General features: G+C 54.6%; 1 protein-coding gene across 1 annotated transcript in view; it reads right to left on the bottom strand.

Annotated features, from left to right (window-relative positions):
* The window catches only part of PIK3C2B (phosphatidylinositol-4-phosphate 3-kinase catalytic subunit type 2 beta), a 50,545-nt gene extending 43,361 nt beyond the window's left edge, over window positions 1-7,184 (bottom strand). The window contains exon 1 of the mRNA XM_019546592.1: window positions 6,997-7,184. The gene's annotated coding sequence lies outside the window, so the exon portion shown is untranslated. The remainder of the gene's footprint in view (window positions 1-6,996) is intronic.
* Window positions 7,185-13,865: the final 6,681 nt, after the last annotated feature.

Below are 13,865 nucleotides of genomic sequence, written 5' to 3'. Positions count from 1 at the left end.
GCAGCAGAGGAAGATCAAAGGCAGAGGCAAAGCCACATGAAAGATTGTTCCGGCTCTACAGGAATCGTGGCTGCCCTGGCGTGTGGTTTAATCACCCTCCAGACCTTGCAAAAAGGAAAAAGCCAAGCCAGCGCCTCTGCCTCACGCCTGCCATCCCAGCAGGTGTCCAACACGGCCTGGCACGGTCCCTGCTCCTGTTTCACCAGGTGGCACATCCAATGTCCAGGCCGCAGGATGCCATGTACACGGGCAATTTTCAAAAGCCAAGCACAAGGGGTGAAACGTCCACCACTGTGCCGAGGCCCAGCACAGGGTCCGGGCACTGGAACTGGGCAGAAATAGGCTGGCAAAACAGACTCCCTGTCCAGACCATCTCAGGTGTGAGGCCCTTTGGGCAAACCAAAGGCAGGGCTGTCATGGAAGCCTGCCTGGATTCGCGGTGAGCCGCTGGACCACCAGCCGTGCTACGGCTCCCAGGCTCACCACCTCGAAGATGGGAGCAGGGGTCTACTGCTGCCCTCAGGTCTCCCGGGCTCCCCATGGCGAGGCTGCAGCATACTGGCTACAAGCCTTTGCGCTTCCCTGCGCCCCAGGCTTAGGACACCCCTCCAGTTTCCATAGGCTATCCGTCCTCCCCTCTCCGCAGTGCTGCAAATACCTCCCTCCTCCATTGCTCTGGCCATGCTTGGAGCATTAGCTAAGCACCCACCTGTCTTTCCATTGAAACACCCCTCTCTTCCCAACAGATTACTAAAAAAGTGACATAGGGCTGACGTTCAGCCGGGGAGAGCCCAGCCCAGGAGCTGAAGGGGCTGGAACCAGATTCCAAAAATGAGAATAATATTTTCCTCCTTAAAAAAAACTCTCCGATACATATAGAAAGGATTTTCTGACTTTGAATTTCCTGGCAATTTGTCAGGGTCACGGCAGAGCCTTGAAATGAGCATTTTCTGCCCCACTTTCAGAGGACTTCTTCCCTTTGCTCATCTATTAATCTGCAAGCAGGTGGTTCGGTGGGAGGGAACTGAGACTCATTGAAGTTCCTAGGGGTTAAAGTTTAACCCCATCTCCCAGGTGGTAATGTCAGTCCAAGGAGGGAGAGAAAGAGCCCAACAAGCCAGCTGAGATCTGGTCTGTAGCAGCAGCGCGAGTGCTCAGTCACCGAGATGTCCCGCTGGTGTTTGGTTCTTGGTTTGCACTGGCCGACAACTATAGGGGAACACGGGCTGAAAGAGGATGCTGCTGCTCAGTGTTTCACATGGTCAATGCAGAGCACAAATATTCATCAAGCCAGTGAGACAGGTGTTGACTGTCCCTTTTTGTTCCAGTGCAATGGATCCTGGTCCCCAACAAAGGCAACTACGCGCCACAATGAGGAGGAGGAGGAGGATGACAATGCACATGGTGCCCTTGGGTGTGGAGGTCCCTCTGCAAGCAGAGAACCGATATCCATGAGGCTGAGAACTGACCCGAGACCCCGCAGTGAGGACCACCCATCAGGAAGGTGGTGGGCTCTGGCGAGAAGGGAAGGTTTGCTCCTTAACTCCCTTCCCTCTTTCCAGGCATGTTCCCCTCCTGCTGAACACTGACCAGCAAGGGAGTCATGCACAGACAAGGAGCGATTTCACACAGGCTCTCCCGAGCCACCTGGGAAAGACACTTTGCTGCAAGCAAGAAGCCACATCCAACCTGCCATGCCCAAAAGACACTGAAACCAAACCTGCTAACTGGAGTTGGACTGGGAAGCAGCAAAGCACTGGAGAGCAATGAGGAGCCCTGGGACTTCAGCTGGACCATTCACAGGATTATAAATTCAATGGGTGCTTAAGTACTTTGCAAATCCGGCAACTGATATCCTCAGCCTGAGGTCTCTCCATCCACTTTCAGCTCAACCCAATGTTGCCAGCTCTCTCAGAAGAGCTGGTGCCTTTCTTAGAGCTCCAGGGCCTGGAGTCATGTGATTTAGGTGAAAAATCTCAGTGTCCATTTAGGAAGGGAAAAAAAAACAGCAGCTTCTGCTCCTGTGCGTGCGCTGGATCTGAAGAACACAAAACTTGAACCTCCTGCTACTGTGAGGCCAATCAAAGAAACTCACGCTGATTTTTAAAAATAAATTGGAACGTGACTTTTCAGCCAATCTTACGAGTTTTAGAACATTTGTGGTCGGCAACAATGAAAATCTGTTCAATTAAAAGCACACAGAAGGGCTGGGGCGTGACAGCAGAGACATCCCAGGACGTCTGGAGAAACCAAATATCTCGACATTCCTATCCCTGAACCAGAACTCCCCTTTGACGACATTTTTTGCTTTTTTCCTCTTTTTTCCTCTTATCGCTAGACAGCTAGCACAACGGCAGTCAATCATGCCAGGGTTTCTCTGTGGGTTTGTCTCAGAGGGTGTCCAGTGACGTTTTTACAGAAAATTACACGCCCCCCCCCTTGGAAAGACTCCGAATTAAACACAAAAGATGGGAAGAAGGGGAGCTTTTGGGCAGGACTTTCAATACGCCGTCTCCAAAAGCTCTGGATTTTGGTAGTACCCACAGACTTTATTTTTCACATACCAGAGCGGTTGGTTCGCCCACAACCTCCCATGGCTGCAAACAATCCACAGCAGCTCTCGGTCGGAGACAAACAGCCGGGGTTTCAACTGATCGGCAACAAAGCCTGAGCTGTTGGCAACTGTCCTTACTTGGGCTTAGATATTTGGGGCCAAATCCGATCCTGAAGCGAACAGGGGAACTGTGCAGGTCTGTTTGTTTGTAGCCAGGGTAGTCACAGCCCTTCAGGTTCAGAACTGGTTCACGGGAGCTTTAAGTGAATCCCATCTAAGGGTGTGACGGCGCACAAAACCTGTTCCACTTTCACCTTCCCAGCACAGGTTAAGCAGTACAACCCTCCTTGCGTGAATGTAGCTATACTGGTATGACGGGCCGCCTGAGCCTCAATAGCCCATCACATGAGCACACCGGTTTCTGTAGCCAACAGCACACAAGGGCATGATGTTGTCACCATTACCCCGGTGGCCTTTGACATCCTCCAGCTAGAATGACCAGTGGCCAGGGAGTGACCAGGGACCCAGCGTAGTTGAGTGGGGACAGCTTATAGCACAAGTCCAGCCCCAGGCTCAAGCTCACCCCCTCTCTCTGCCACGTCCCCTCAGTTATGCTGGTACAGAAGAGAGTTAACAGGTTCCCCCCCTCTATGGGAAGGGGAATAAATTAAACCAGTATGAGGAATCTTTATTCTGGTATAACCGCATCTACCTTTAGGGGTTATAGGAGTATAATTCCAGAGGTGGGGGAAAAAAATCACAGCCTTAAATGAAATGGCTCCGTCAGCACAAAGTCTGCGAGCAGACCAGGTCCAAGGCTCTCATTTGGGTTACAGAGACCAGATGCTAGTTATTAAGTCCCAGCAGACTCAGAGAAAGCAGGTTTACTGTTCTTTTGAGGATAGTTTGGGAGTGGGCTGTGATACCTGAAAGACCCCCTTGGAATTCCTCCATTATTATGTGAGCCTTGCATTGCACTGAAAATTGGTAGGTCCTGACCCAACACCCAGGCACTGCTTCCCAGTAGCTATTCTTCGACCAGCAATAGCTGATACAGAGCTGCCTGCATAAACGTACCTCCCAACTCCGCATCTCTGCTGTGAGGCTAGGAAGAATGAGGGTTTGATCCGAAGCCTGTTCAAGTCCATAGAAAAATTACCCTTGATTTAATGAAGGAGGAAGTCATGAATGCTTTAAGGAAGGGAGATCTAGCATCAGCCTCTGACGACTGCTTTAGGAGCGACAGGAAGTGGAGTGCTGCAGCCAGCTCACTGTTATCGGGGACTTTAGCCCGGCAGCCCAGGTGATCCTCTAAAAACAAGGCAGCCCTGGCTGCCAGCCACAAAACCCAAGGTCACCTCCCACATTTGGGCTGACCAGGTGTGCTCTATTGTTACCGGACTTTCCCACATGAGTTAAGCTCTCCCAGCAGGGCTGCTACTTAACTACAACCTGATTACACAGCCGATGAAGTGTCTCCGCTAACAGATGCGCCCTGCGCTGCCCGCGCCGATAAAGTCTGACTCAAATCCAATATCCTACCTCCAGCATCTGGTGCTCCCGAAACTGCTTTATGAGCAATTACAGAATAGGGGAAAGTGGTGCCTGATCCCTCCGTCACTTTGTGGCCAGCTGAGCCCTGAGGCATAGGGTTGATAAGAGAAGAGATAGGCAGGAGCTGCCCCACACGGAAATGTAAGCCAGAGGGAGGAGACCAGAAGAGATGATACTGCGATGATGGCTCAGGGGCTGAGACCCACGAGGGGCACCTCGCATGGAGGGATGCAGCCATCAGCATGACGCAGGCGGGTTTTTTGGAAGAACTCAGCAGCTCCCATTGCTTCCCCAGGGATGGGGGGAATTTTCCAACACTGTTCATGAAAAGGGCTGAGCCCATGGGAAGATCTGGTCCACATCCATTTGGGGCTGGCAAATTAGCTAACGAATAGCTTGGTGCTAGTCACTCACCCATGTCTCCATCCTGGCTTGGCAGCAGCTCTGTGCCACAGGACATCCGCCTCCCCCCACGCAGATAGGTTCCTGCAGGAGCCCATGCAATGCCCTCCATCACCAGGCAGATGCAGTTGAGGGGTGACTGGGGTCACAGGCAGAGGAGCAAACAGCCAGGCAGACCAAGCAGGCTGCAGCTCTGCAGGAGGAGAGGCAGCAAGGCCTGGCTTGCCCCTTTTGAGCAACTCCTCTCTCTCAGTCGTGCGTGGCTGGGCCGATGCAGGGATGCGTGCAGTGGGGCTGCCCCACGGTTTGGAACTGCTCACCTCTGCACCCCCATGGGCCCAGGTTACCAGGTACATTGCCCTGTCACCCAAATCCGTCCCGACCTGGCTGAGGGCACTATCAGGGCCTGTCCTCCCCGTCTCTGCCCCCGGGGCTTCTCACGCACTCTCCCTCCCCAAAGCAACTGGCAGAGAAAGCCCCTGACGACGAGAAGCCTCACGCCTGAGGAGCACAGCACTGCCCTGGCGATCCTCAGACACAGATGGGTACAGTCCGAGGCTCCCTGCAAAAACCAGCCTCAGCCCCGACCAGGTTCTGGAAACCCGGGGGCTATTCAGAAGTCACTCGGCTTTGCCCCCTGCTCCCCTTTCTAGCTAGCACTGCAGCCAAACCAGAGCTGTTTCTCCCCACGTCGAGCCCACAGGCTCTGGTCACCATTTGATCACCCCAGTGCCTCGAGCCAGGTACAACTGGGAAACACTGGAAACAACTTGTGTTCATCCACAGGCCTTCAGCAACCACCGGCGAGCTGCACTGGCTGTGCCCAGGACTGCACTGTGTGCTCCACAGATGACATAGCGGGATTGGAAGCAAGCCTGTGCCCCTGTAACAGCAGCAAAGCCCCAAGGACAGAGGCAGCATTGCACATGGCGGATCTGACCCCCCTGGCTCCCCGCTGCCTGGCAGGGAAGCAGGGACAGCAGCGTGAACGCAGAGCTGAGAGAGAAGCCAAAGAAGTCACCAGGAGGGGCCGGGGGAGGACGAGGATGGGTGACCCATTGCGCCGGGGGACCCGCGCCTGCGTGCGGGAGGAGTTACCCCGCCCCAAACGCGAGCAGCCTGCTGCATGCAGCTCTGCTCCCAGCAGCTGAGCGCCACCTGCTCCGCTCTGGGGAGCAACTAGGGAAGCCAAGCAGAAAATCGTGCTCCAGTCTGTGGGAATTCACAGCAGAGCAAACTCTCCCCCTCCCCATCCCCTGCTCCCCCCAGCCCTGGCGCTGGAGGCAGCGCCAGGCTCTGTTATGGAGCTGCTGCTGCTGGAGCTTGGCTAGGAAGAGGGGAGCCAAGACAGCCTTGCAGAGGGAATCGAAGCATGGGGGCTTGCTCCCCTCCCCCTGCCCAGCTGCTTTTCAGAGGCAGCTAGAAATGGTCTGAAGCATCTGGGCGGACATCAAACAGAGGCCGTGGAGGCACCTCCCCATGCTGTGCAGACCAGGGAGATGGGGGCTATGCCTATAAAGGGGAGACAGTTCCCACCCATTGAAAATCAGGCGGAGGGAGGGGCCGGCCTGAGCAGGATAAAGCACCGGCTTTCACCCTGTGGGTTGCAGGTCCCATCCATCCTCGCACCACCCCACTGAACTGGGTCCAAGCAGCCGCCTTCCCAGCCCAGAGCCAGAGGCTGGCCATGGCTCCCTCAACAAGCTGCCTCTGCATCTCGAAAGGTCCTTCCCAGGGCTTGCGAGGTCCTGAATAGAGTACCAGACACGGAGCCAGAGTCCTGGGAACTGTTTCTAGCTCTGCCACTGCTCCCCATCTGATCTGTTCCAGGTCCACGCTCTGCAGGGCATGGCCTCTCTCTTCCTGTCTGCAGCACCTAGCGCAGCGAGGTTCTGGTCTCTACGTTCCACTGGAGGCCAATTAATATCCCTAATTGGAAGATGGTTGGAAAAATAAAATCGAGCTCCTCTGTCCCTGTCCTTCGCCTCCCACAAAACTACTGGAGGCAAGACTACTGGGAGCACAGCCACGTAGATCAGCTACCAAGTCTCGCCAAGTCCTCAGTGCTCTGCTAGTTCCCAGTGTTGTGGGAAATTCAGCTATTGCCATTTTTTCTTTAAATACTGAAAATAGAACTAAAGCAAAACCCCGCTGATATTTCCCTTGAAATGAAAGTCTATAAACTCCCCCCTTTGGTTTGGGTCAATCTCAACACCACCAGTATCAGGATTTCACTTCCATATTGATGGACCTTTCACTCCCCTAACTCTCTCTCCTGAATATCAAAAAAGGGAATTTCATTCCGAAAGCTGTTTCCAGGCAAAGCACAGGCTGAAACCGTGGAAGCAGGTTGTGCCACTGTTAGCAAAATGCTTCAGTGCCTTGAAACTGGCCCTTTGGGAAGTGCTTTGCTTGACATGAAAACGGCTTTTTCTCTATCCCCCGTCCATTTTGATGGGAAATCTCCACCCAGTTCCATTTGATACCTCCAGTGAAGGGCCGAAAAAGTTGTGCCGTGACTCATTCCTCCAGAAGAAGTTGCGTTTTCCACGCTCTCATTCTCCTGCTCGGACAAGGAGATTTGGGAACAGGCGATAAACCTGGGTTCCCATGAGACAGATGAGCACTGTTAGTCGCCCTCTGCCTACGGCAGTGCACAGTGCGCCTCGCTGAAATCAAGGCTTTGCTGTGTTAGGCTCTGTACAAATATAAAGAAAGAAACAGTCCCTGTTTCATAGAGAGAACAATCTAGCTAGACAAGCTGAGAAAGGAAGGATTATTCTTCCTGTGTTACAGAGGGGAGGTGGAAACACGGGAAGGTCAAGTGACTTGCCTGAGGTCACAGAGAGAATCTGTGGCAGAGACAGGACTCAAACCCAGCACGGCTCCAAGATGAGAGATTGTGGGGCAGGGGCAGCATGGTGGAAAGGTGCATTTCCCCCCGCTACAGAGAGAGCAGCTCCCAGACCCCCCAGAGAAACAAACACATAAATGAGAAGCAGCAGCGTGTGCAAAGGAGGCCGACGCAGGCAGCTCGAGAGGAGGCCGGCTTCGCAGGGCGACAGCGCAGCACCCAGGCAGCCTCGGCTTCTGGACCGCCTGCATTTTATCTGGGAGCGAGGGCAAGATGTGTTTTGTTTTAGTGCCACATGGAAAAGCTGCATCATTGGCTCAACAAGAGGTGTATTGTGTATGTGGGGAGAGAGCGACAGAGTGAGCAAGTAGGGGATGAATGGGCTGGACTCGAAGCCTGTTGAAGACAGAGGAAAGGCTCCCATCCGTGGGTTACGGTCATGCCCTGAATGGGAAGGGCGACATCCAACAGGACAAGCAGCGCGGACCAGGCAGAGGACAGCGTGGGGGAGGGCCGCGTGTGGAGGCTCTGATCTGATCATGAACTGAAAGAGGCTTGCGCCACAAAACTGGAAGATCTGAACTTTCTGGGTTTTGTTGACAATCCCCAGCTTTTGCATCAGAAAAGCAAAACCCGAGGGTTTCATTTGGTTTCCAGTGCATGACGGTTTTCGAATGAGCTTCTGGTGAAAACCCAAAAGTTCGAGGGGAATGGAGAAAATTCTCCCTTTGTATCCAGAGCTTCGGCAGGGAAAACAAGTGTCCCAACCAACTCACCCCGCAATGGACTGCACAGCTCCACCCCATCCAGCTCTGCTCTGATGGGCTCAGGGACACGCCAGCTGCAGCCAGATTTAGACGGCACCGGTGCCTGGCTTCCTTCCCTGCAGGGGGCTACTTTGCTGATAAAAGCCCCACTGGCCAAAGTACAGCTCCCACCTACACCAAAGGCAGATAGGGTGGGAGCTGTGCTATCCCCTGCTCTATTCTGGCCAGTGTAGGCAATTCCAAGAGGTTACCAGACAGTGCCCCAGTCCCCAGGCTCTTCCTATGCCTGAAAAAGGGTGTTTGTACCCAAAAGCTTGCAAAGAGCAATTTTTCCAACTATTTAGCTGGTCTAATAAAAGATACCACATTTACCCAAAGAACCTTGTCTGCTTATGTCCTTAGATCAGCACAGCTACAACCAACACCCCTCCCCACCGTGCTTACTAAATCGCAGAGCAGTGCATCGGTGTAGATTTGTAAAGGCCTCGCGCAGCTCAACCCCTGACAACAGGGAAATCAACCACAGGATATGCAAACCAGAGGTATTTATTAGTGTCAAGGTGCTAATTGCTAGTGGAGAAGAATGACAGCATTTCCCAGACTTGTGTCAGTGCAGAATAGAGCCAGTTGCAACAACTCTCCTTTCTCTGATCCATGCCCCTGGCACTGTTTCCCTCTGCTCTAGGCACACTGACACCATCTGAATATCACGCTGTTGTACAAGGGTCTCTGCTCTGGCACTCACATATGAAAGCGTCCAAGATCACGTGAGAATCTCAGCCAATTTGGTGCTAGCGCCTCCCGCTACCTGCAGGGATCCAGGGAGCTACGTGGCTAGGCCAGAAAGGCCTCACAAGCATCACGGCTGCTCAGTCCCTCGCGGGATGGGAACTGGAGCTAAAGACAAAGTGACATCCAGCTGAAGAGTCCCAAACTGCTTAGAGCAACCCTTCAAGCTCCTTATCAATCACATCGCCGGAAGAGGAAAAGGACCAGCACCGTCTAAGGACCCAGGTACTAGGATCATACTGCCTGGATGACAGCCTGGGAAGTGTTACACCAATCAGTCCAGCATTTCCCACCGGACACTGATTGATACACACACCTCAAGGCACCCTCAGGACAGCCAGGGCTCTCAGGTCCTTACAGATGCATGACGCTTTCTTTCTCTGGAAGCCAACGTGTTTCCTATTAATAGCAGAGCTAAGTCCAGCTTCAACCAAGGCCCTATGGAAAAGGCAGGATGCAAAGCTGCTCGTGCCAGAAGCCCTTTACTCCCCTGCGCACTTCCACTCTGGGAGGAAATCCTGCCACGGGAAGGTGGAGCAGGCCAGGATGGGAAATCCCCACAGGTCAAACAGCTGCAATGTTGCTGGGCTTGTGCAGCCAGGGGCCTTGCAGGGCACCAAGGCCTCGGCTTCTTGCATGCTATAGCCCGGTTCCTGGCTATTCCTCCCATGGGGCCGCGTCCCAGGAGCCCTGGTGCATTCTTCAGGCCACAGATGTGAGACCTTGCTATGTCCTAGCAATGGGCTTAGCCAACTTTGCAAGGTCGAGGGCAACTAATGCTGCCTGCTGCTGGGGGGCCAGAGCTCAGGCAGTCCCAAAGCATATGCTCAAGCCCAACCCGGAGAAGGGGGCTCGGTGCAGGAAGAGGGTCTCTGGCCCATGCCTTGCAGGACCCCCAGGCTGCAGGATAACAATGGTCCCTAGCAGCCCTTAAAAGTCAATAGGGGTCAGGTGGCTGTCGGCTCCCAGGAAGCGTCGGCTGTCCTCTCCCCATGCAGGTGCAGAACGCTGCACGGCCAGGGGCAAGGTAAAGCGCGAGCCAGGCAGGGAGCACAGGGGATCTGAGCCGGCAGGGTGATTAGGGTCCTGCTGCCTCCAGCCGGGGGGACCACAGAGCCGAGGTCCCTTTAGGGTAAAGGGAACCAGGCTGGAGAAATGGCCGTATCCTCCCTGTACCCCACCCAAGAGGCGGCACATACTGTGTTGTCTCGCAAGGAAGGAAGCAGGTGCAGCTGGTGTTTGTGGCTCACTGCTCCGAGCAGGGGCTACACCTTGCTCTTCCTCCTCACCTAGGAGGCTGGGGTGTGACCTTCTCCCATGCCTGCCTGCACAGATCAAGAAGCAAAGACTTAAAACCTGGCCCAGCATCCACTTCTCCCAAAGCAGCACCAAGGCAGCGCTCTCCAGCCAGCCCGGAGCATCGCATACGCCAGTGCTCTCACGTACTTGCGCTCAGGAGCACCGGCGCGGCGATGCCACGGGCTGTGCAAGCCTGCACGATGCAGGAGCTTTCTGCAGAAGAAGCAGCCTTCCGTTTCCTGTTTGGGCACTGCAGCTCAGCGGCGCACGTCGGTTCACACAGCGAGGGAAGGCACCTTCCACTTCCCTGGGGCCCAGACCAGCTGCGGTCAGGTATCAGAATCACTCAGTGCCGTCTTCTCAAGCGAGCGTCGCGCAAAACCGAGGCCAGGCTTTCAAAGCCGCTCGTGACGCACACGGCCAAATTGCAGCTCAGCACGCTGGGTTCTGGGTTCCTATGCAAATGGGGCCTTCGAAGCTTAGAAAACCGTCAAGAAACATATGATCAGCCTCTCCTCTGACTCCCCTGAGCAAGCAGATCTCAGCATGGACCTGTATCAGGGCACACACAAGCCAGCTGTATTCCCACACCCCACAGATCTCCATAGCGTGGTAACCGCTCCCACAGTCCCTCATGATAGTGAAATATCTGGGTCCTTGTATATTCAGGAGGTGCGTACAACATGAAGTCATAAACTCATACAAAAGCAGGGCCGGTGGGGCCCTCAGGAGGTCACATCTCATCCAACCCCCTGCTCCAGGCAGGGTCAGTCCTCTCCAAACCATCCCCGGACAAGCGCTTGTCTAAGCCAACCCTGAAACTGCACAAGACACATTACTCTGAAACACCACAAACACCCTAAATGGGCACAGGCAGGGCGGACCCAAGGGGGGGCAGTGGCACAGTCACACATCCTTCACCGCCAAGAGCCCCAGGCTCAGCCAGCAGACGTGCAGCCAGATGGCTGCTGTGACTGCACCCCCCTTTGCACAACTCTGGATCCACACTTAGTGGCAGATAAAGCAGGGGTGGAGGGCACTGTCAATGCCCCAATACTGCCAGATGGTTAGAACAGAGCTGAGAGATGCAAGCAAGAGACCCATGCGCCCCTGCTACAGAGGAAGGCCAAACCTCCCGCAGTCCATTAGCTACGTAATCACCAGCAGCATTAGGACAGCTGCAGGAGCTATCTGGGCTATGCACAAGTGAAACTCTGTGCAAGATCGCAGCACCTAACAGTTAAGAACAGGCATCCAACAAGAGCCAAAACATCCCCAGCCCAGCACGTCCTCCATCCTCTCCACTTCAGGTGGGTGGAGTTCTCCCCCGCCATGGAGAATCCCCCTTTCCTACAGGAAAGACGTACCAGCAAATTCCCCTTCCCCACACTGTGTGCAAGCCCAGTGCCAGCAAAATTGTAGGGTCATCTTCTCCACCTGCATCACACTATTGCATCACAGATCAGGTTGCAGTGTCACATGCAGCGAGTACCACAAAAAGGGACGCCGGACTCAGCCAGCCTTGGTCCCCTCCTTCTCCGCCCTCCAAGTGTCAGCTAACAGCGCAGCTCCCCTGATGCATGCAGGGCACAATCAACATCGAGCCAAGGAAAGAGCTGAGGCACAAGAATTGTGAGGCTGCATGACAGGACAGGCCCTGGACTGGACTGAGCAAAGCAAGAGTGGGAGAAAAAACACAAGCAGAGGGCAAGCTCAACCCCACAGACACAGGGAAATGGAGCCAGACCCGTCAGCTCCCTTCCCACCCCCCTGCCTCAGGGATGTTGCCAGGCATGTTGGACGGGCTCTCCCTGGCACCGTCACTCCCGTAGCTGACCTCAGCGGGATCTTCTGGAGAACTCCCAACCATTACATCCATCCCTCCTGCTCCCGGATTTGGCGGTGGCTGCCGAGAAAAGAGCCCTTTGCTCGTCTCCCTGCCACCCCCCCCAGGCCCAAATCATGGCAAGCATCCTGGGCAAAGTGTAGCACCCAGCCCAGCAATGCTGTGCCTAGGGGGGGACCTAGGGGCTGCCAGATGTCTCTAGAGACTGTGTCCCCTGCCCATGCTGCACTGCACTGGCTGCCACGCGACATACCGATTCCTATCCGGGTACGCCAGAGATGAATCCATCCTAGGCTGACTGTTCAGCAGAATGGACTCACCCCTCAGGGACGCCCTGGTATGAGAAGGGGAAACCCAGACCCACAGGCCGATAAGCTATACTACTACACACCTGCCACAGGGCCAGGCCCACGGGATGGGTCACCAGCAGGCAGCCTTGGGCCCCAGGACAGCAGGTGTATGCCACGGAGATCCCAGAACAATTGTGGATGCTGTTCCTGAGCCACGCATACGCTGTCAGGCAGGTGGGAGCCTTCCCTGTACAGATCCCAGACGGGCTGGACAGTCAGCTTGCTCTCTCTCCAACATGCACTTCCCCTCTGCTCGAGCCATTTCACGGTTCACTTTTCAGGTTGGATCACAGTGGTGTTAGCTCCTCATAGCCCAGATCCTACAAACAGCTGAGCACATGCTTACATTCACCCACTTGGATTACACTCAAATTCCTGCGCTTACTGGATAAGCCTACCTCTCTGCAATAGCGAGGCCTTGGATGTTCCTTTCTGAGAACGGAAAACACCGCGATGCACCGGGGCACGATCAGTCAGTATCACACGAGCTTTCCTTTTATACGTGCAGGGTCTAGGATGCGGAGCCTAGGCGAGCAGCCCCCACGCTTTGCCGACGTCTGATCTGCCCTCCTTCCTGCTCCAAGCCAGCAGAGATCCGGAGCAGCAGGAGTTCGACATCATGGAAGAGAACAACAAATCTCGAGCTGGATCCCTTTCTCCAGCAAAGGCTTTGCTGACAGGCCGCTCTGCAGTTTCATGTGGACTGTTTTATTGCTCTAATAAAAATAATGCAGCTCCGTGGAGCCAACTGTACTTGGTAGAGAGACAAGCATCCCAGCATTTGTTTTCATGGGATCAGGCCAGGGAGTGCCTTGTCCAACTTTCCCCAAGCCCCACTTTGCTTCGCTATTATATTTAGGGTTTTCAGTTCTGGAAAAAACAAGGCTGGGCCTGATTTTTGGACCGCACACAGGAAATGAGTCACAATGCTCCTGTCCAGGGTCCAATGGAGCACCAGCGCTTTCTTTTAGTCAAATTTTGGGGAGGGAGGGGGGGAGGGAGGGAGAAACCTGGAGACTTGCTTTAATTAGGGATTGTGCCTCTTGATCATCACTGGACCTGGGGTTATAGGAGGACCCCGACCAATTACAGAGCAACCCCTCTCCAGACAGGGCATAGTGGGCCCCCGCAAGAGCAAGGGCCTCCGCTTTTTAACCTTGTCGCATGAACGAGAGGGGCAGGGGGAGCGCAGACAAAGGGAAGGAGTGGGTGCTGGAGCCCAGAGGTGAGCTGCACCGGTCCCCGCGCAGCGTGTGCGCGCACGAGTGTGCGTGTGCATATGCCCGAGTCACTGTGTGTGTGTGTGTGTGCGCGTCTGTGCGCGTGCAGGAGTGTGTCTGTGTGCGTGCGCATGTATGAGTCTGTCATGCGTGCTTGTCTGCGTGTGTGTGTGTGCATGAGTGAGGCTGTGCGTGCATGTGTGAAAGTGTGCGTGTGTGTGCGCGAATTT

This window comes from Crocodylus porosus, unplaced genomic scaffold (genome assembly GCF_001723895.1).
Source record: "Crocodylus porosus isolate Cpor-Errol unplaced genomic scaffold, CroPor_comp1, whole genome shotgun sequence".
NCBI lineage: Eukaryota > Metazoa > Chordata > Crocodylia > Crocodylidae > Crocodylus > Crocodylus porosus.
Note: the sequence above shows the minus strand (reverse complement) of the source record. Positions and strands in the feature narration are given on the sequence as shown.